The sequence below is a fragment of the Rousettus aegyptiacus genome, unplaced genomic scaffold (assembly GCF_014176215.1).
Source record: "Rousettus aegyptiacus isolate mRouAeg1 unplaced genomic scaffold, mRouAeg1.p scaffold_m13_p_9, whole genome shotgun sequence".
Lineage (NCBI taxonomy): Eukaryota > Metazoa > Chordata > Mammalia > Chiroptera > Pteropodidae > Rousettus > Rousettus aegyptiacus.
Window position 1 is genome coordinate 103,942,398 of NW_023416312.1, and position 23,226 is coordinate 103,965,623.

Below are 23,226 nucleotides of genomic sequence, written 5' to 3' on the forward strand. Positions count from 1 at the left end.
TTTTCCTTTATTATCTTTTTACTGTTTGTAGGGTCAAGAGTGATGCCCCCTTTTTATTTTGCGTTTTCTCTCCTGTCTTCTTGGTTTGCCTGGCTATAGGTTAATCAACTTTACTGATCTTTTAAAAGAACCAGATTTTAGTTTGATTAAAAATAGAAACATAAATAATTTCATTGAGTTCTACCCTTATCTATATCATTTCTTCTTGCTTTGGGTTTAATTTGCTGTGTTCCTCTAATGTTTGAAATTGGGAACCTAAGTTACTAATTTTAGTCCTTTGTGCTCTTCTAATATAAAAATTCAATAGGATAATTTTCCCTGTCCATTTTGCTGTAGTTATACCCAAGAAATTTTAATATGTTGATTTTTCATTTTTATTAAGTTCAAAATATTTAAAACTTCCCTCAAGAATTCTCCTTTGACTTGTGGGTTATTTAGATGTGTGTTGTTTAATTTCCAGATATTTTGGGCATTTTTTTGCATATATTTATGTTTTTAATTTCTACTTTATTTCCATTGTGGTTAGTGAACATACTTTGTATGATTTCAGTTCCTAAAATCTTTTCGTTACACCTATTCAAGTGGCTGCTATTGAAAGACAAAATAATAAGTATTGGTGTGGATGTGGAGAAATTAGAACTCTTGTACACTGTTGGCGGCGTTGTAAATTGGTGCAGCCACTATGGAAAACAGTATGGAGGTTCTTCAAAAAATTAAAAATAAAACTACCACAGGATCCATCAATCCCACTTCTAGATATATAGCCAAAAGAATCGAAAGCAAGGTCTCTAAGAGATATTTGCACATCCACGTTCACAATTCACAATAGCCAAGAGGTAGAAGCAGTCCAAATGTCCATCAACAGATGAATGGATAAAAAATGTGGTATACACATACAATGGAATATTATTCATCCTTAAAAAGGAAGGAAAACCCCATGGCACCTAACATTGTGTTGGTGTTTTAGCCCCCATGCTTACCTTAAGATGGTGGTAAATTCAGTCTCAGTTGAAATTACCTGAGGATTTCACCATGCTGTATTTATTTGTTCAGCTAGTTTTCCAAGAAGCATTAGTGTGCAAAGGTTAGGCTTGGAACCTGACTAGCTAGATTTGAATGTCAATGCAGATATTACCATCTATGTGACATTGAAGATATTACTCTGTAAGCTTTGGTTTCCATGTTTTTAAAATAGAGTTCCTAATAATCAGGTATCTATTTTATAGAAGGGATGAGGGTATTGAGAAAAACAAAGCATGTAACATTATTAGCATAGAACCTGGCACACAGTAAGTGTCTGATAAAGACAGCTCTTTTTATAGTTGTTGATAGTGGTGTTGGTGGTATTGTGGAAATGTAAATGGTGGGAATTTACATCTATTAATTTACATTTTATCTCACTGATTCAGACCCATTGCTCAAAAATGTTTTGAATCTGGAGTGTGTATTCTAGCTGAGAACCCCGTTTGACTGAATTGTAAAATCTTAAACAAAAACAAAGACATCCTGCTGTCACAAGCTACAACATGGATGAACCTTAAGGATATTATGCTAAATGGAATAAACCAGTCATAAAAGGACAAATACTGTATGATCCCACTTATATGTGTAACAGAATAGAATAGTGATTACCAGGGATGGGGATGACAGAGAAAAAGAGCCTTGTTTAATGGGTATAATGGGTATAGAGTTTCAGATTTGCAAGATGAAAAACTTCTGGAGATCTGTCACACAATGTGAATATACATAACACTACCAAATTGTGCACTTAAAATGGTTAAGATGGTAACTTTTATGTTATGTGCTTTTTACTACAATTGATAAAAAGACTTTTTGAGGTTTGTTTTATGAACCACAATATGTTCTAACTTGGTGAATACTCCTTGTGCACTTGTAAAGACTATGTACTCTGTTCTTGCCGGGTAGAGTGTTCAATAAATGTCAATTAGGTAAAGTTGATTAATAGAGTTGTGTCTTTCTATATTCTTACTGATTTTCTGTCTACGTGTTTTATTGATTGCTGAGAAGAATGTTAAAACATCCAACTATAATTGTTAATTTCCCTATTCTTTTCAGTTTTATCACTTTTTGCTTTATGTACTCTGAAGCTCTGTTATTAGCTGCATACATATTCATGATTGTTTTGATTTCTTGCTGAATTGATCCTTTTATCATTATGTAATGTTTCTATTTATCCCTGGTAATACTCTTTATTGTGAAGCCGACTTTGTCTTATTTTAATATAGCTACTTCAGCTTTATTTGAATTATAGTTTAGATGATATTTCTTTATTTTATTTTATTTTTATTTTTATTTTTTTTTTAGACAAGGCAACCCTTGGTGGACCTCGCAGATTTCAAGGACCTTGTCAGCTTACAATCATTTATTTTTTATTTTTTACACCTACAGCACCTGGTCTTCTTAGGTGGTCTCCCATCCAAGTACTAACCAGGCCCGACCCTGCTTAGCTTCTGAGATCAGACAGGATTGGGCTTGTTCAGGGTAGCATGGCCATAGACTATTCCTTTTATTTTTAATTCATATGTCTTTATATTTAAAGTTGGTTTCTTGTGGACGACACGTAGTTTTTTTAAAACCAGTTTGACAATCTGCCCTTTATTACATATATTTAGACAATTTACATTCAGTGTAACTATTGGTATGGCTGGACTTTATTCTACCATTTTATTATTTCTTTTCTGATTTGTCCTCTCTATTCTTTGTTTCTTTGTTTCCCATTTCCTGCTTAAAAAAATATTAGAGTGATTTTAATAGTCCATATTAATTTATCTATTGGTGATTTTGCAATATCTCATATTTATATTTTGGTGCTTGCTCTATGAATGAGCAGGTATATACCTAATACTTTGAGTTAATGTCATACCACTTCAAGTAAAATGTAGATGCCTTACAACTGTACGGGTCTGTTTATGAAGCTCCACTTTATCATTGTTATATGTATCACGTCTACATGCATTGAAAATTCTACATACCATATTATGAGTCTTGCTTCCAATATTCACGCAGATTTTAAAGAACTTGAGTGAAATGTTTAATATTCACAGATATTTACTATTTCTGTTGCTCTCTCATCATTTTTTAACATCAAGTTTCTAACTATCATTTCCCTTCACCTAGAGGAATTTCCTTTAGAGGAGATCAGTTGGTGATGAATTTTCTTTGTTTTCCATCATCTGAAAATGTCTTTATTTCACCTTGATTTCCAAAGATTATTTCACTGTGTAGAGAAGTCTTGGTTCACAGTTTATTTGTTTAGCACTTTAAATAGGTTTTTCCACTGTCTTCTGACCTCATGGCTTCTTATGGGAAATTCATTATTGTTTTAATCATTTTTCCCCTATATGTGATGGTGTCATTTTAAAGAATAAAAGAATCTTTGGTTTTCAGCACTTTAGTTATGATATGCCTAGGCATAGTTTTCTTTGAGTTTATTATGTTTTTGTAGTTAGCTGAGCTTCCTAAATATTGTACACATGTTTTTTACCAAGTTTGAGAAGTTTTCAATCATTTCTTCAAATACATTTTTATACCCATTTCTATCTCTTCTTCTAGGATTCCAATGACATATATGACTGTTAGGACTTTTGATGTTGTTATTTTTTTCCCAATATTTTTCCAACTCTGTTACTCTTCCTGGATAATTTCTATTGATTTGTCTTAAAGCTCACTGACTTTTCACTCTCTCGTTTTAATGGTACTATTGAGTCCATTCAGTCATTTTTTTAAAAATTGAGATCTTATTCAATTCTAAAATTTACATTTTTGTTCTTATAATTTCAAATTTTTTTTCTGCTGGAATTACTATCTTTCCATTCATTTAAAATGTGGTTACCTTTACAGCATGTAACATAATTTCAATAGATATGTATTAGTTTTCTATTGCAGCATAACAGATTTTCAGACGCTTAGCAGCTTCAAACAGCACACATTATCTTCCAGTTTCTGTGGGTGAGGAGTCTGAGTATGGCCTAGCTGCTCACAGTCTCACAAGGCTGTAATTACAAGGTGTCACCTGAACTACATTCTCATCGGGAGATGGGGGTCCTCTTCCAAGCTTACAAGGTGGTTGGCACAACTCAGCTCCTTGAAGCTTGCAGTTTCCTGCCACATTGTTCTCTCCATAGATAGCTTACATCACATAGCAGCTTGCATCCCCAAAGCCAGCAAAGAATCCCTCTCTGTAGTCCGCTAAGACAGTTTTATATAATGTAATCACTGAAGTGAACTCTCACCACCTTGCCACATCCTATTGCTTAGAAGCAAGTCACAGATACAGTATTCAAGGAGAGAAGATGACACAAAGCTGTGGCTACTAGGAGACAAGAAATCATCAGGAGGTCATCTTAGGATGTTTGTAGTAAGCTACTTTCAAGTCTCAAAATTCCAACATCTTGGTCATATAGGGTATAGCGTCTGTTAATTGACTTTTCCCTTGGAAGTTGGTTACATTTTCTCGGTTCTTTGCATGTTGAGCAATTTGGGATGTATCCTGGGCATTGTGCAATTATGTGTAAACTATGGGTCACATTATAATCCTCTAGAGAACTTTTCTTAGAAGGCATTCAACTAAGTTAGGTTCAGACCACAAGTTCTATCCTGCCTTCTGTGCATGAGGATTCTAATTTCAGATCAATTTTTCAAGTCATTAGTTTTCTGTTTTATTTCTATTCTGTGCAGTGTGCCACTCAGGTATTTGACTGTTGGGTGGTAGTTTAAGTCTTAGTTTATCCCTCAAAGTATTGTTATGATCCTTTGGGTCTTTCCTACACATGCACACTTAGAGATGAGCACAAGACTGGCTCATTCACAGAATTAGGGGATCCTTTTCTCTCTCTCCTGTACAGAATTTCCTTCACAAATCCACTCTTGAGGCCATGGGTTCTCCCCTTTCTGGTCCCTCTGGCCAGAAAGACAAGGTCCGCTTGGAGTTTTAGCTGCTCACACAGCCATCACTACCAAACAACTCCATGACTAGACAAAGCTGTTAGAAACAAACAAACAAACAAAGAACAGAATTACCCTCCTCACTCTGTGGTCTTTTTTATGGTCGCTCTGCCTGGTAGCACAAGGTTTCTATTGAAATTTTCACCAGTCATACCAGTGTTCTACTATGCAGTTTTGCAATTAAGATCCACCCTCAGGGAAAATCTGCAAGAGAAAACAAATATGGGTCATCCACCTTGATACAGGCTCCTTTCTCTAAGTTTTAAGTCCCTTTCACAATATACTTGCTTTTTGGTACTTTTAAATCTTCATGTACTTGATTTTTTTGTATTTTGTCCATCATTTTTAGTTGTATCTACAGGAGAGAGAGGCTTTCTCCATCTTGGCCAAAACTTGGACTCGTCCTTTCACTTGTAAACTTACTGAATATTTATATTTCAGGTAAGCTCTCTCACAGACAGCAAAGAGTTGCTTGTGTTTTTAATAAATCCAATTGAATAGTTTATGGCTTTTGATTTAAATGTTTAGATAATTTTTATTTAATGTAATTGTGGTAACATTTTAGTTTGAATCTACCATTTTGCTCTTGGATTTTATTTTTTCCATCTGTTCTCTACTTCTTTTACCCTCTATTTTTGCTTTCTTTTAGAGTAATTGAAATTTTTGTAATTCGACTTTATCTCCACCATTGTCTTATTAACTATACTCCTTTGTTTTTAGTGGTTACACTAGATTGCATTTATTATAGTCTTCCTTAAAATTTTATACTACTTCACTTATAGTCTGGGACCTATACAAAGATATACATTTTTTAAAATTAAGTTTACTAGGGTAAAATTGGTTAATACGATCATGTAATTTTCAGATATACATAATCATTTGACATCTGAATATTCTACTGTGTGTTCACCACCCAAAGTCCAGTTTCCTTCAGCTACCATATATTTGATCCCTTTTACCCACTTCACGCTCCCCCTAAATGCTATATTTGACCCCCTTTACCCCATCTACCTCCCCCCTCCTTCCCCACCCCCTACCTTCTGTTAACCACTAGTCTATAGTCCATGTCCATGAGTCTCTGTTTGTTTGTCCTGTTCATGTGGTACTTTTAGGTTTATATCCCACATATAAGTGATATCATGTGATTTTCAACTTTTTCAGTCTGGCTTATTTCGCTCAGCATGATTATCTCGAGGTCCATCCATGTTGTTGCAAATGGCAGTATTTCATCTCTTCTTATGGCTGAGTAATATTCCATTGTATATATGTACCACAGCTTCTTTATCCAGTCATCTATCATAGGACACATGGGTTGCTTCCATGTGCTGACTACTGTGAATAATGCTGCTATGAACATTGGTGTGCAAATATCTTTATCTATATGAGTATTCAGGTCACAAAGATATACTTTTATTTGCCCTTCCCACCCTTCATGCTATTGTAATCCTACATACATTTTACTTCTACACATGCTATAAACCCCACAATGCATTATTATTTTTGTTTTAAATATTTATCTTTTAAGGAGATTTTTTTTAATTACAAAAGGTCTTTTATATTTACCATTTATAGTATTCTTCATTCCTTTACATGAACCAAGTTTTCTTCTGGCATCATTTTTCTTCTGCCTGAAGAGCTTCATTTAAAATTTTGTAGAATGTAAGTCTCCTGGCGATGAATTCTTTCAGCTTTTGTTTGCCTGAAAACATCTCTACTTAGTGCTAAATTTTGAAAGACAATTTCACTGGGTCAAGAATCCAGGTTGGCAGATTTTGTAGCTGGGTGGGAGAAGGCTGTCTTAGACCTTTCAGCCATGCCCACCCAAATTAGAGCTTCTGAAACACAGGATTGCAGGATGATTAATGTGGGAATGCCACTTAACCCCACATGACACTGTAACCTTAGGTTGTGAACTAGGAAGAGAGAGAGCCCTGTGTTGTTGGCTGCAGCTGCAGAGTAGAGTTTCTGTCACACTGAGCTGGGGGTGGGGATAGGGGATGGATCAAATCTTAAATGCCACAGAATCTCATTGCTCTTACCAAAAATTTAGTAAATTTTCTTTAAGAAATGTTTCTTCATTTGTTATTTACACTTTGGACAATTTCCAGAGACTTTTAATGGTTGTTACTTTAAAAAAAATTTTCATCACTTATGGTTCTTTAGCTGGGTTGAAAATCTGTTGGGTTCCTTTTGCCACTATCCTAGAAGTCATTTCCCCATCCCTATTTTTTTCTGCTGGTTTTATCCCTAGCTTAGAATAGCTCCCTTTCATGCATATGCAAATTTGGCAATCAACCAAGGACTCAAAGGGGACCTCTCTGGATCTCATACTCTATGCAGTTCCCTTGTCGCCTGTACTCTCCTCCACAACTTCAAACCAAATTGGCCTCTCTGAACTCCATTCTCTGCCTCTTCAACTCATGGAGACTACTGGGCTCTGTCTGAATTCCCTCTCCTTGCACTGTGACTTAAAAGCTACCTCCACACAGTAAACTGGGGCAGTAAATGTACATACCTGATTTATTTCCCTTTTTAGAAGAATTACAATCCTGTGCTACATGTTGTAAAATATCTTTTTTAATGTTGTTTTATATATTTCTTTCTTGTTTTCTAGTTGTTTAAGGAGGGAGGGTAAATTTGGTCCCTTTTATTCCCTCTTGGCTGGAAGTAGAATTCCTGGTCTAGCTCTTCTGCTACTTTCTTTTTGCATCGTGATTAAGAGCTGAAATTCTAAGTTTGAATTCTGCCTCCAGTGGTTAAAACAAGTCACTTCACTTTGCCTCATCTTCCTCTTCTGCAAAGTGGAAATAATAAGTGTACCTCCTTTCTAGTGTTGTGAGGATTAAACGAGTTAATATTTGTTAGATGTTTCTGACGGGATATGGTCCATAGGAAGTCGAAATAAGTTTTACCCACTATTACCACCGTCACCACTGCCACCACCACTATTACTACTACTGTCTTTATTGCCCATATACCAGTGGGGAAATTGCCTAAGGTATTACTTGTGGTAGGGATATAGAAAAGGATTAGACTATAATATCTAGTAGTTACTACTAAATGTTGACATTATTTAGCAGTTGAAAATTTGTATGTATGAACTCTCATTCATTTGTATTAATGTACAGACTTAAGATAGTAGACTTTCAGAGCTGGAGGGGATCACTTGTGTTGATTCACTTACTGTGAACACAAGGAAATTAAGGGCTATACAGCTGATTCCCCAGGCCAAGATTACATGAGAAGTCAGTCTCTAATTTTCATTAAGTGTTCTTGGTGTGACACCATGATATTTTGGCTTTCTGTAACTAATGCCCTCCTCGACTACCATCCAAGGGAAAATGACGCCAGTACGTTTCTAAAATTGTGTAATTTAAAAGAATTGAGGTATAACCAAAGATAGCATTAACTACCCATATAAAATCTTAGGATAATTCACCCCAGGTAGGTGGATGTGTCTAATACCTAGGCATTAGCAGAATATCCATGGCCTGTTTTTTATTTTATAAAGAGCTGGAAATAGTTTAGGGTGGCTAATTTTGGAAATGTGTTAACATTTCCATCTGGTCTGAATCAATGAACTTAAACTTCATGCTACATGAGATGGAGACATTTTATGAGACACCAGATTTAGAGATTGTTATATAATGTTCCCAGAATAAACAAGTGGATGTCTCCTGTTGATTTGGATACCCCGCCTTGAGCCCTCTAGCCTTCCCTGTATGAATGATGTATCTTTCAGGAAAACAGTGTATTGGTGTTTTACTCTTCAGCATATCAAGGTGATATTATAATAAAACCGACAATTTGTTATTGAACATTTGTATGCCGGGCATTGTGCTGTGCTTTTTAAAGCGCTATCTCATTTAATCCTTACAGACACAATTAGAAGTAGGTATTATATTCCAGTTTTACAGAGGAGGAAACTGAAGCTCAAAAAGATGAAGTATGTATTCCAAGATTACATAGGAAGCCAGAAGTAGATCGGTATGGAATTTGGACCCAGGGTGTCTGACTCTGAAGCCCTGTGCCTCCCATAAGGCTTATCATTGGAATTATTACTATGATCTTTGGTCATAGCACTACTATCTAATGCATGGCTATACTGCATGAACTCTTGAAGCAATGTTATGGATAGTTCGGCATATTTTTGTACCCAGAAAATTAACAGAGAAAATGGGCAATTAAAAGTAGCATGTTATTTGATTGATTTAGAAGTGAGGAAGTAGTATGTTTTCTAGAAATATTCTTTCTGGAGAGAAGCTTAGGGAGGCCAGGGCTAAAACAATTGTAAATGGTGGAAAGGAAGCATTCTCTTAAGTATGACCTTGACTTAAATACTAATTCTACGAAAGAAATAGAGGTAGTGTAGGTAGTGTAGAGTTTCAGTTTTCTTCTCTGCAAAATGGGATAATCCAATTTCCCAGGGGAGGGAGATAAGGGTAAAGGGGTGATGGAAGGAGATTTAAATTTGGGTGGTGAACGCATAATGAAATATACATATGACATGTTATTGAATTGTACACTTGAAACCTATATACTCTTATTAAGAAATATCACCCCCAATAAAGATAATTTTAAAAGGTTTTATGTTAGATAAGAGTTTAATGAAATAATTCAAGGAGCTAGATATATACTTCTAATCTGATCCTCATAATGGTGCTTTAAAGTAGGTGATATTATCCCCATTTTCAGTTGAAGATTTGAAACTTAATTTCTTGCCTAAGGGCACAAGCTGGTATATTCTTGTAGAATTTGGCAGTCACCCCCAGGTCTGCCTACTCTAGAACCCATGTTTTTTACTCTCTCTCACTCTGCCTATAGCGGTGTCCAGATAGCCCCAACCCTGCAACTAGCTCCTCTTCATCTCTGCTTTGGATTTCTGAATAGAAAAACTTATTTCTTCATCACTTTTTTCCCCACTGTAGAACTGTATTGGATGTTTTAGATCACACTTAATTGATTTGGAGTCTGTGAAAGACAGGAATGGGGATCTTTGAGCAGTTTTCACATACTTATTAAATATCCAATTTCTATGATTCACCTTGGAATTCTATCAACATGTGATAATACTCATCATTTCATATGGACCAGAAGTTATGACATGTTTTCAGTTAATAAAATCTAAAGAATGATTAATAAGTGCCATTTGTGTAGGAAATTGAATCTTTCAGAAATGTGGTCCTTTGGAGGACAATATAAGGACATTTGGTAGACAGGTTTGCAAGTCACCACACTATTAGATAAGAGCAGTAATTCTTGTAGTTAATACTATTTGAAAGTGGCGATCATGCCATCTAATGAATCTGCCTCCTGTCTTCCATTATCTAACCTTTAATCAGAGCTATCACAAAAGAAAAAACAAATACATTGGCTTTGAGCTCCAGAATCTTTTTACTCTTACTCCCTTGTCCTCTGGAGCATCTAAATAGTCTTTTCTTTGGTAATTAAGAAGAAAGAGACCCCACGAATAAATACTAAAAGCCTCACTAATGGAGTTGATTTATCAGTATTCCAAAATATCAAGTGTCCTAGAAACATTTCATCATAAAAGCTAAATTACGAAAACCAAGACCTGCTATTCCTCCCTCCCTCCATCCTTCTCTACCCCTCTCTCATTCTATGTTGTTTTCTCTAATTCTCTTGCTCTCATTTTCTCGCTGTCTCTCTCATTCTGTCTCCCCTCTCCTCTCTGTCTCTTTCTTTCTATTTCTCTCTCTCTCTCTCTCTCCCCCATGGTTTGCATTTTAGCTATGTCTCCTTTATGCAAACACAAAGTAAGAAGTCATATTTGCTCCGGGTTGCCATGGAAATGTTGCAAATAGGTCTTTTAAAGAAACTGGCCTGATCCATTAGTGAAATCACACCCAGACCTTCTAAGATTGGTAATTTAGGGAAAGTTTCTACATAGATATTATGGCTCAGAACTCTGAAGTTTTAACCAGCCCTCTCAACCTGAACTTCTGTTCTCCTACATATCATTTTCCTCTATTGTGTCTTCTTAAAGATTTGAGTGTAATTTTATTACAGGAAAGGATAGATTTCTTCAGACTTCTCTTATTTGATTTCTTTTCTTTTAGCCCAGAGAACAGAACATCTTCTGTAACTTCTAGTATGCTCTTTCCCAGAGGAGAAAACAAGGTACAAATTAGAGTCTTGGGCATATAAAATCTGGCTTGGAGTGGAAGCAAAAGTGTTTTGAAGTGAGAAGTAAGCAGTCTTAACTCCTATAAGAGGATGCAGATAGGAAAAGATGAAGGTTTTTCTCTGGCCAAAAAGAGTTTGTCTCCACCCTCTTGGTACCAGAACAAAGAAATCGAAAAGAGGCACCAGCCTCTGGATGTTTGTGGGGAGAGGTGGTTCATATTTTCCTGGCCTCTAGAAATGGTGGGAGAGAAAATAATTGGTACTGATGTGGCCCCAAGTGGGAAGGAATTTGATGTCCTGTATAGCAGCAAGGAAGGGCAACTTCAGGAAGGCTCAAGCTTCAGTTTGAGGTCTAATGCTAGTAGTGGCTTCTTCCATGCACTGCAATGGGCAGCTGTTTCCCCACTCCCAAAAATATGTTCTGAAAGTCTAGGAACTGGAGATGCAGTCATGAAGAGACATAGTCCCTACCCTACTAGAGCTGACAGCCCTACTGGGGAGGGGACAATTTTCAAAAAAATAGCTAAGAACATGTCATATAATAACTATGAAGGAAATCAACAGGGTAGTAAGAAAAAGATAATAATGATGGAAAGGATGCTTATGATTGGATGGCTAGAAGACCTCTTTGAGGAGATAACATTTAAACTAAGCCTTATAGCTGAGATAGATGTAGGCATACACCAAGCCAGGAGAGAAAGGGTGTTATAGGTAAAGAAAAAAGTGAGTTCAAAAGCCCTGAGATTAGGAAGAGTTTGGCTTTTCTTAGAAACCGAGGGAAAACATGAGTGTTGTGCGATGTCAGCAGAGGCCAGATCACTCAAAATATTTATATGACATAGTAAGGAATCTGGATTTTATTCTGAGTGCAGTGGGAGGCTCTCAGAAATTTTTAAGGGGTGTAATTGATCGGATTGTGCGTTAACAAGATTACTGTCTGCAGAGTGGACAACGGATTGTAGGAGTTCAAGAGTGCAAGCAGGAAGACTAGTTAGGAGGCAATTGCTTTTCTCAGAGAGATCATGTGGTATTGAATTAGGATGGTAACAATGGAGAATGAGAGTACTGGAAGGATTTGGATTATAATTTGAAAATAGAGTCAACAAGACTTGTTGTTGGACTGGATGTGGAGGTAGAGGAAAGATTATTTTCTCTTTCTAGTTTTACTATCTGGGTAGATCAAAAATAGAATGTTGGAATGGTGGTGGTTAGGAGTAGTAGGTACCACAAAAGAAAAGCCTGAACGAGGCAGGCAGGGCCCTGGAATTGACCAACTAACAGCAATCAATTCAACAGTTGCCATGCTGGTAAGGAGGGCAAGTGCAGGAGGAGGGGAAGTAGCTCCTTGGGGACGGAAGGTGGGAAGCTGCTTAGCCCACTCTTATGGTGGTGGAGAGGTCAGTTGGCAGATACAGAAGAGATCCTGCCTGGCCCAGGAGAGAATGGGAAAACCTGGAGTTCCAGGATTTGAGAGGAGGGTTTTGGCTTTCCTATGTTCTTTCACTGTGATAGAGTGCCTTGATTTTAGCCTTCAGGCTAATTAGGATCCAGGAGTTCACCTGTTGAAGTTGTAATAGAAAACTCTTTGGAAATGAAAACCACTCTCTTCTGCTTATGAAAGGGAGTTGATAGGTAAAGGGACAACAAATTAGGTGATTGGAAAAGTTCTGTTCCTGCTCATCCCTCAGGAGTGTGCAAAGCTGTATTACTAAGGAATATGTTAAAAAGCCTGTTGTATGATATGTTATGTGTGCATTATGTAAACCACATTAGAATTGGTGATGCTGGTTGCCTTTAAAGAAGTGTAGCTTTAATATTACATTTTTATAAAAAAAACGGAAAGCAGGGAATCTTTAGAATAATCGATAAGCCAACAACCACCATTTGACTGTCTCCTTAGTAAAGACAGCATACTGTAGTGGCTAAAAACAAGGACTCTTGAGCTGCCTAGGTTCTAATCTCTGCTCCACCACTCACTTGCAGTATGATCTTTGGGTCAGTTAATTAACATTCTCTAAGCCTAAGTTTTTATCAGCCATAAAATGAAGATAATAGAACCTTCGTCATAATGTTGTATTGATGAGTAAATGTGTTGATATTGATAAAGTGCTTAAAACAGTATCCCTATTACTAAATAAGATAAAATACACAAACATTTGGATAGGAGGCTAATCAAACAGTGCAAGACTGGCCCAGAATATTAGGTCATTGGATAAAGTAGGCAGAAGAGAGCAAGCAATCAGCTGGAAGTTGAAACACAGGTTTACAGTGGCTCTGAAGTAGGACCAGAGGTGCCTGTTATGGCATGATAAGTCTGTTCCTGGCTTCATGACAGTAGCTGATATAGGCCCCAAGACAGGTAAGAAATTCCTAGATTGTCTAAGAACACTGAAGTATATCAAGTACTGTAAATAACTCTCTGCTGACATACAATCTAATAGGATATTAGTCCTCGAAAACACTGTTTTCCAAAGTTTAATATGATGGCAAATGTGTCATTTTAGAAACCGTTTCTCTCATTAGGGCTTCCTTTTTTTCTTTTTTCTTTTTGTGGGGGAATGGAGTGCTATCACTTCTGTCAGTAGAATGGATGAAGTAAAAAATAGCCTTTCTCTTACAGTTTATCTTTTTCTTGGGGAAGTGGATTCCCCCCCCCCCCGCATTAACCAAGATATTTCCTCCTCACTCTCATTTTCCCCAAGTAGTTCCACCAATATATATATATACATATATACATATATACATATATACATATATACATATATACATATATATATATATATATATATATATATATATATATATATATACACGCATTCATTATATGTTAGAGGAACTACCAAGTGGGGCTTTGTGAGCATCAAATGGCAAAAATCAGCTTCTGTGGATGGATCAGTTTAGTAATTATAAGCAGCACATTTATCTTATTCCATCTGTGGGGTGCAGCAGAATTGAGTCCCTTTTTAGAGTTATAGGGCTGCATGAGTTTAGAGAGGTCTCATCCATCTTTCTCTATGTAGGTTCAACTCTACCTAAACCTTTCTAGAAAGATGAGTATGTTATTTTTAAAGAGCCTTTGGGAATGAAATTTTGTAACCTTTTTCTAAGTCATTTCTGTGTTTAGGACTTTCACTGTCAGGACATTTTTCCTTTTATTCAAGTAAAATCCCATTACAAAAACAAAGATATTTCCATCCCCTCTTGGAGGCTCTCTAGTGATGGTACTTTGTTGCGCTGACAACAGTGGACTACATTACTACAAATCTACACAAGCAAATGTTTTTTTTTTCCTGGCCCTGATTCAGTAACAGCTAGTTTATAATAGGAATGTCTGGTTTTATGTCTGTTTCATGGGACAAAGAAGAGGATAAACCTGGAGAAAAAGTGAGAAGTTTACTTTTATGACCTTTCATCATTACTGCTAGGTTGTGATCACTTGCTAATTTACCATTAATGGCATGAGGTGAACTCCCTTATTTTCTGGTCCTATGGGTTGAGAATGTGATTTCTAGCAACATCCCAATTATAAAAAAATACTTAAAACATAGAAACAGGAGAGTTGGTTGAAAGGACATCAATTAGTGATAAATTCTTACCTGTATTTAATGTGAGTCCCTTTTCTCTTTCCCAGTATTCCTTTGATTTTCTCTCTTTTCTGAATGAAGTGCACGAAAAAGTCCTGGTAGATCCTGCTGGACAAAGAAGAAGCTAGTTAAGCTATGTCTCTTTAGTAATTAAAGGGTGTGCTGCAAATAATTTTGTAGTTAAAGGAGTGCTGACCAGCCTTGGATGGTCAAGTGTCATTGTTAATATCTATCGAGCCAAGTTAATTCCAAAGTTGAGAATCAGTTGAAATCTCTCTTTTTTGAATAGTACTGATTGTATGATCTCAAGTATTTAATGTTAAATCATCTTAACCCAATGTAGCTCTTTCAGAAGGCAAAAAGATTATCATTTGGTCTACATTAAAGACTTATTATAGTCCCTGCCTCTTTCTTTATAACTGAAAAGATATCCTAACTTTATTCCAGCAGATACTATGTTAGCTGCTTAATTTAACAGCAACATGTTCATAAGAAAGAAAATCTTACACATGTAATTATGCATGCATGGGCACTACAAAGCATTGTGAGCAGAAAACTGAACTTTCATAATAAAGCTATTGTAGATATTGTCTCAAGATGTCATTTGTAAATCTTACTCTTAATCATCCTGACTTCACCTATCATATCACATTTTATTTTCTGTTAGCCACACACCTCTGAAATGTTCACTAAAGGGCAGTGGTGATGGAATCTATGCCTGTCCTGGTATGTTTGCACTGCCAGGTATTGATGGAAGAATAAGTTTAACATACTTTGTGCAAGGATCTGCACATGGAGTCAGTCTTTCTATGAAATATACTCTACACAGATATGAACATAACAGTATCTTTTCCTATGGAGTCATCATTCTCAAGCAATTTGTCTCATTTTTGTTGTGTGTCACTCAAATAGGGTTTATACTGAATTATATGTTAGATGCTAAAATAATTCATGTTTATATCCCTCCAGTTCTACTACTGCCATATGCTCTTCTTCGGAACTTTCCTTTAAGACTACTTGCAAACACCAGGTACAGTGTTTAGAATGTGTCCATTTTCATCTGCATATACAAAGAGCAGGGGTTAGGCATTGTGATTCATCCAGATAATTGAGCATAAGACCCAAATTCCAGTGGGGTAGGAAGTAAGACTATTGCCCATGGATTGGATGAAATAGGGATCTTGGATGAAATGCTCCAGTGATATAAACTAGATTTTCCTAGAGAAAGAAGATTCAGTTTACAGACTATCCTAGTGTACTTACTTCTCACTCTTCCATTGCCCACATTTTGGCTTCGACCTGGAGATAGCATTTATATTCAGCATTTTTTTTTGAGAAAATGCTTAAGTATAAAGTCAAAAAGACGATTTGTCAAAAAGAAAAAGATACCACATCTTTTTATTTCCATATTGATACTTATGAAACCAATTGCTGCTGAAGTTGGAGATTTGGATTATATCTGACTCCTGATTTCACATAAGAATTTATGTACTATCTGATCTTTTTTTCCTGTAATGCAGTTTAAGTTTTAAATTTTCAAGTCACTAAACATTTGCATTAATTGAAGAATGAGATGTATTATTCAGGGAAAATCAGTGACTTTATTTTCTTAACCAGCATTGTTCTACTGATACAGCTTTGTAACTAATGGTAGCTGGAATATACTCCATTACAAATGGGCTAGTGTCATTTTTCTGTACCCTAGGATTATCTGTATAAGATTATCTGTATATTAGCCCAAAGGAAAATGGCTTAGTGTTTTACTTTCATAGCAGCTTCTTGGAAGGCATTTAATTTGATACTGTTATCTGTAAGAAATAGAATGAAGCAGGATGAAGCATGTACATTCAAATGTGTAGCTGACAGCACTCTTGAAAGCAGAAAGTGCTGATTTTTTTACTCTTAAAAAAACTGGAAGAGGGCCCCAAATAATTCAGGGGAAGAAAAATGATGCCCAAGTGAAATCACATGACTCAGTGGATAATTCCAGTGAAACCCAGGAAGAACCGTATTAGTGCTAGTCTGTAAGTATACACAGTACTTTATAATAAGTTGATTGCACTAAACAAAGAAGAAAATCCTTTCTCTGAGGAGCTTACAATCTAAAGACACAAGTTGGTGCGGTGCAATATGGAATGAGAACAATAAGTGAGCCCCATGGTGGGTGGTCTTCATAGCTGAAATGCTTCAAAAACAAGTGCATTCTTGGAAAGGTGGAGGTTGGAGGGGGAGTGGCCCAGGCGTGCAACGAAGTGGCAGGCTGTTCTTTTGGGGCTGGGGGGCGGGGTAGGTAAAAGGAAGGGAGAGTTGGATCCTGTATCTGAAAAGAGGTTCAACATAAGAATAGGTGAAGAGTACAGACTGACTTTGGCATGGTAGAGCCTGGTGATTTAGAGAGCAAGGTAAAATGCCAGCAGAGGAGGATTTAGAGAGTAGGGGGGAGGTAAACGACATACCATATAAAACTCTGTTGGAGCAAATACCACATTTTTAAAGACTGAGATCTGGAGAATGCTGCTTGCAACAGGTTCTTGCCAGTGTAAATAGCTTCTACAATGGAGAAAAGAATAGTCCAGAATGGTTTCAATGAGATATTGTATGTGAAAGAGCTTTGTAAGCAGCAAAACAGTATAAATGTAAGTCATCGTCATATTCTGCTTAGCTCTGATTTTATTAAATTTTTGTTTGGTAAAATACTTTAAGACAAAAAGTTTGCATTATAACTTCATATTTTCACAGATGTTGTCAGGAACAAATTTTTAAATAAATGCTTCGTTTGTTTTCCTGTTAGCTCATTACAAAGTCACAAAGTAAATATTCCCCAAAGGGCTCTGTCTGCTTTTTTTACAATTGAACTAATGTCGATCTTCACATAGTGAACATCCTCTTTCTTCTCTCCTTCCTGCCCCCTTTTGCTACCCGACCTCTTTTCCACTTCTGTTCATAAGGTATTTTCCTTAGTCTCACAATACCATTTGCCTCATTGTAACAATGATTTGAGTTAGTTTACTGAGAAATTACTGCCATAACAATATTAACGAATTGGCCAAGAACTGAGTGTAAAGAGAAAATAAATGTAAGAAACTAAAATGAGGTCATGTTAAGGTTTACACCAAGTCCACAGCATTAGGGACTTCATAATTGTGCCCTAAGTTTGTCTCTGAGTGTCTTAGCAGACAGATCAGGGAGAGAAATATTAGCTGTAAGATTTGCAGATGTTCATAAGGTAAAATGAACCCAGTTCTCAGAAGAAGCACAGATTTTTCCTGAAACCTGTGACCAATTCCTCTCATGGGTTTTTATAAATGCCACTTTGGTGAGTTTGGATTTTATCCTGAGGGTACTGGGAAGCCAGTGAAAGTTTTTGATCCAGGGGATGATATACACAAAGTTGTATTTAGAGCAGGTATATAAAAATTCAAAGGAGTGAGAGAAAACTAGATATAGAACGATCAGTTAGAGATGGGTTCTAACAGTCTGGACAAGGAGGTATGGGAAGGAACGGCAAGGAAAGGAAAGCTGTAAAGGAGGTGGGAATATGAACAGGGTCATTGCTCAGACATAAATGGAAAAGGAGTCAAGGATGCCTGTAGGGTTCTGATCTACTTAGAGTGATAGTACCGTAATCACTTGCGAATATAAGAGGAAGAGAGATGTGTTCAATTAGAAAGCACAGTTAGGAAAAAGCTAAGATAACCACTGTGTATTCTTATAATCATATTTTGGAGCAAGCAGAACAAAGAAACTGGAAAGCTACCATTTATTTAGCATTTTATGTTCTAGGGAGTGTTTTTATATACAGTATCTTATTTTATCATCATTACAATCCTGTCGGGGAAGTAATAAGTATCCACACTTTACAGATAAAAAACCTAAGATGTGATGATTACCTTGTGCATCTAAAGCCATATAACTAGTAAGTGCCTTGGTTTTTTCCCCCCTGCTCTATCACACCACCTCAAGAAGGCCATCTGCTTAGAGCTATCGGTATACAATATTATGAAATGACAAAAACAGGACACAGTGAGAGTTTAGCCATCATTATGGACTTCCATTCCTTGGTTTGCTTTACTACAATTGTTCCACTGGAGACATTTGCTATGAATAGGATTGTTTGTCCCTACACTAAATATCCACAGACTGCTATGCTTTTAAAATTTCCTATCTGCTTTTTATAGTTCTTTAATCTCTTTCACTGCTGTCAGCTGTTATGACTTGATGGATTTGGCAGCTCCCCTACTCCTAATCTGTTGTGCCCCTGGAAACCAGATAAATATGTTTGTCACTTATAATTTTAAGAGTAATATGCATTAAAAAAGGACGTAGGGGATCCTCATATGAGAACCTAACCATTATATTTTGTTACATGTTTTTATGAGTAAAGAACATAAGTCTGAATGCTTGATCATCCTTAGAACATATATATTTTTGTCTGTCTTCTACGTTATTGACTAATTCTGAATAGTTGAAGGTACTGGATAAGTTACCTAGAAAAACGAGGTGTTGGCATATAGATTTATTATGTAACTCCTGACCCTTACTTTTTAAAAACAGATGTTATTGTTGGCAACAGGGAAATGTAACAGTGCTTTTCAAACAGGAGGTTATGAATTTTCGGTGAATAGCAATCTAGTTATCAAAGGTTTAGAATGACTGCCCAATCCCCTTTATTCCACAGTGACTTGTAACTACTTCTCTCAGTCCCAATCCCCTCTGCTGGAAAGCTTGCAGACATTCCCTTTTATCTCCAATAAGGCTTCCCTCCAGAAATAGTCACAGAAGCCCTCCCCTGGTTCCTTTGTGTCTCCCTTTTTCCCTCTGCAAGGGAGGCTTTTAATAAAGATTTATTGACTATCCACAGGGGCATTGTTCGGGTAGGAAGCACTGCACTTCTCAGTTTGAAATCTGTGTGTCCAGCTGGCTGAATAAAGCATTTTGTGACATATGGTACAGTATGTCCATAATTCAGATGTGTGGACTATCGATAGCCCAGGCTTCTTGAGCACCCCATCTACTTCCAAACAAATGTGTTTTTTTTCCAAAACTACTTTTCAAATTAATTTTTAAGATGATGGACCATCAGTGACTTATTAGTACATTCTTTAAGCAACCTGAATTGGGTGGAAATGATAGAGAAGGAAGAGGAAAGGTGATTTCCCTTACATTCTGCTGAGGATGAAATTAACAAAAGTTGATGTCATTAGAACTCAGCAAGGTCAATAACTAAAACACTTGGCCTTTCAAATGTCGATAGGTAAGATTATATTCTTTATGGCATTGGGAAGGGAAGGCGTTTTCTTTGCACAGATGAATTGGGCTTTAGTAGAAAGTTTCTGGTTTGATGCTCTTTGGAACCCATGACTGAAGGTAAGATTTACAAAGATGATTGGTAGGATACAATTCCTAATGCCCTTACCTGAATGTATGTGAGGCATGAAAGTATTTTCTAGAATTAGGCATGAGGGAGATTTCCTAGAAGCCCTTGCGCTTTAGTAGTTGTCCTGCTTTGCATGTCAGTATATCCATTGTAGACTGACCTTTCAGAGAGAAATTTACTTTTCATGTTTTTGCTTTTGTATTTAAGTATATATTACAGGAACATACATTGGTGGACATTCAAATGTCTCCAATGAGATGTTTATTGGTGAATGAAAAATGTTTTCTGAAGGGAGCAAGTGGTATGCTCTCTAACAATAATTGGATTTATCAGTTTGAAAATATGACAATGCAACTGAAGTATCTAGATTGAATGGAAGGCTATGAATTATGCCTACAAAATGCTACAACTGCTCCTTTATGCGACCTCAACTTTGGCAGCATAATGAAGGTAAATTATTAAACATTTAAATAGCCTCACTTACTGAATTAAACCAATCAGTGGCTTTGATGTGTTATGTTTGGACCTAGCACTAGAATGGCTTCAGTTGTTACAGTGCTCGTGAGCATTAAGGTCAACCCCTGGAATTTGAGGGACATTATGCAAATTTGCCCAGGACAGCATAGTTTCAAATTCTCTATCTGATGCATCTGTTAGCTTTAGTGCCCCCTGGCTAAACAAAATATGATGATGGATGAGTATCAGGCATAAGATTTAAAATAAACCAATGAGCTTTGAAATTTTAGACTTTAATTGGCTTTCATCTGTCAATCACTTTGGACTTTCCTTTAGAAAACCAGACTAAATTCACTTGCCAGAGCCTGCGAGGAAACTGCTATAATAAATCTTGTTTAGGTATTGGTAGATATAATAGGGACAAACGATGAGCCAGCCAGAAAGTGAGGGGTGGGCAGAGGAAAGAGTTTTTGAGCTGAGAAGGGAATAGTGAGAAAATGAGATTAGACCAAAAGGAAATTGATATCCCTCCTTGTCCTTCCTCTCCACCACTACATTGGTTTAGTATGGACCCTTGCTTGTAGATCTCCTCTTATTCTTCCTTATATTAGCTTTCTTTCACTGCTACCACCCCATTCATTTCTTCCTTTTAAGACTATCTATCCTAATGGGAATTCTCTATTAGAATATGACATAATACCTTCTCTTACATACAAGGAGAAAGACACCAAAGAAAACTGTTAGTTTTTCTTAGTATATTTTTGTTGTATTTTTTTTAAAATACTTTTTCCTTTTCTCCTCTTACCTTTCTTTATTGATGCTACCCAAATAAAAACCTTTATCAGATAATCTCTTCTCCCATATTTTACGAAGAGGTCTATTATAAATGACTGGAGCTGAGGTCATTGTGTTTATCCAAGGAACAACATTCTCTGGATGGCATCTTGATCACTCTGACATCTTGTCATCTGGGGTGGCATCCCAGGGTATTTATAATCTTATCAATGGTTAGCATGAAATTCTCAAACCAAAATTAATTCGTAGTCACTTTAACTTAAAACGATTTCATAAGATCCCCAAATCAAATTGTCATAGGCAAAGCACCACCTGACAATTAGAAAATGCTGCTTTGGAATAGTGGATTTTAAACTATTTCCTTTCTAAAGGAAACAAAATTCTATTGACACTCCATCCTAAGGAGAGGAACAACCATTACCAAACAGCTTAAATTCTGTTCTCCCTTAGTTCCCCCCACCAAAGAAAAGTTTTCTAAGGCTGAGAGAAGGTAACAACAGTGACACGCATAAGAAGGGAACTGGCTTACCCGTTCACTTATTCCATAAATATATATTAAGAGCCTACTACGTTGCCAGCATTATTCTATCTGCTTTGTTATCCAAAAGATAATGTTCCCTAATTTGAAAACGCCCACTCTCTAGAGACGAATAACCTAGAGTTGAATTAGAGTAACCCTCAGTTCCACTTCTCTTTGATAGTCAATGATTTGGTACTATGTGGTTTGGATGATTATGAAGTATAGCACTTTAGTTCTCTCACTCTAGGATGTCTCTCTAGCCTGCAGAATCTTACCTACCATTCATAACCATCATTCATGCCTGTCGAATTGTGCTTCTAGTTGTCTCCAATGTCACAATTTTCATTTCTTTTTAAACATTTTACATTAAAATAATTTATTATCAGTAATTTAACATAAATTATAAAACGATTAATATAAATTATATTTTAAACTAATATAAATTTTCATGTAAATTTCAATATAAAATATTTAAATATTTAAAATAAACTTTTATTGTAAAAAATGACCAGAAGTTGCAAAAATAGTACAGAGAGGTATGGTATACCCTTCATCCATTTCCCCCCAATGATTACATTTTATATAACTAGAATACAATATCAAAACTAGGAAACTAACATTGGTATAATGTATATATATAGTTCTATGTCATTTTACCACATGTGAAGGTTCATGTGGTCAGTCAAGCCACAGAACTATTCTATTGCCCTTTAGATTCAACCCCACCCCCTCCCATCCTTAACCCTTGCAACCACTAATCTGTTTTCCATCTCTAAAATTTCATCATTTCTATAGTACATAAAATAAATCATATAGTATGTAACCTTTTGAGATTGACTTTTTTTCACTGAGCATAATACTCGAGCTACATCCAAGTTTTTTATTTCTGAGTAGTATTCTCTGGTATGGATGTACCACAGTTGGTTTAACCTTTTGACCATTTTATTACTCTGTTTCCAAATTCACTGATTCTTTCGTTTGTTCTTCCCCGTCTGCTGTTGAGCGATACATCCACTGTGTTTTTCATTTGGCTATTATATTTTTTTAGTTCAAAAAATTTTATCTGGTTATTTACACCTTTTTCTTTACTGAGACTTTCTATTTTTTCATTTGTTTCAATTGTGTTCCTGATTGCTCCCTGAATAATTTTATGATATCTGATTTAAAATTCTATCCAGATAATTCTAATCTCTTGTTATCACAGTATCGGAGTCTGTTGATTATCTTCTCTTTTGCAAGTTGAGGTTTACCTTGTTTTTTTTTTTATCAGAAATGATTTTTAATTGAATCCTGGACATTTGGGGTATTATGTTGTAAGTTCTGGATCTTATTTAAACCTGTTTTAGCAGGCCTCCAGACGTGGCCCCTGTGGGAGAAGGTGA

The 23,226-nt window shown here is 36.2% G+C and overlaps 1 protein-coding gene and 1 pseudogene across 9 annotated transcripts in view; one reads left to right on the plus strand and one right to left on the minus strand.

Moving 5' to 3' along the window:
- EDA (ectodysplasin A) overlaps positions 1 to 23,226 on the plus strand; it is a 261,904-nt gene that overhangs the window by 72,515 nt on the left and 166,163 nt on the right. The gene's annotated exons all lie outside the window — the stretch shown is intronic.
- Positions 2,401 to 2,519, minus strand: LOC118608349 (annotated as a pseudogene).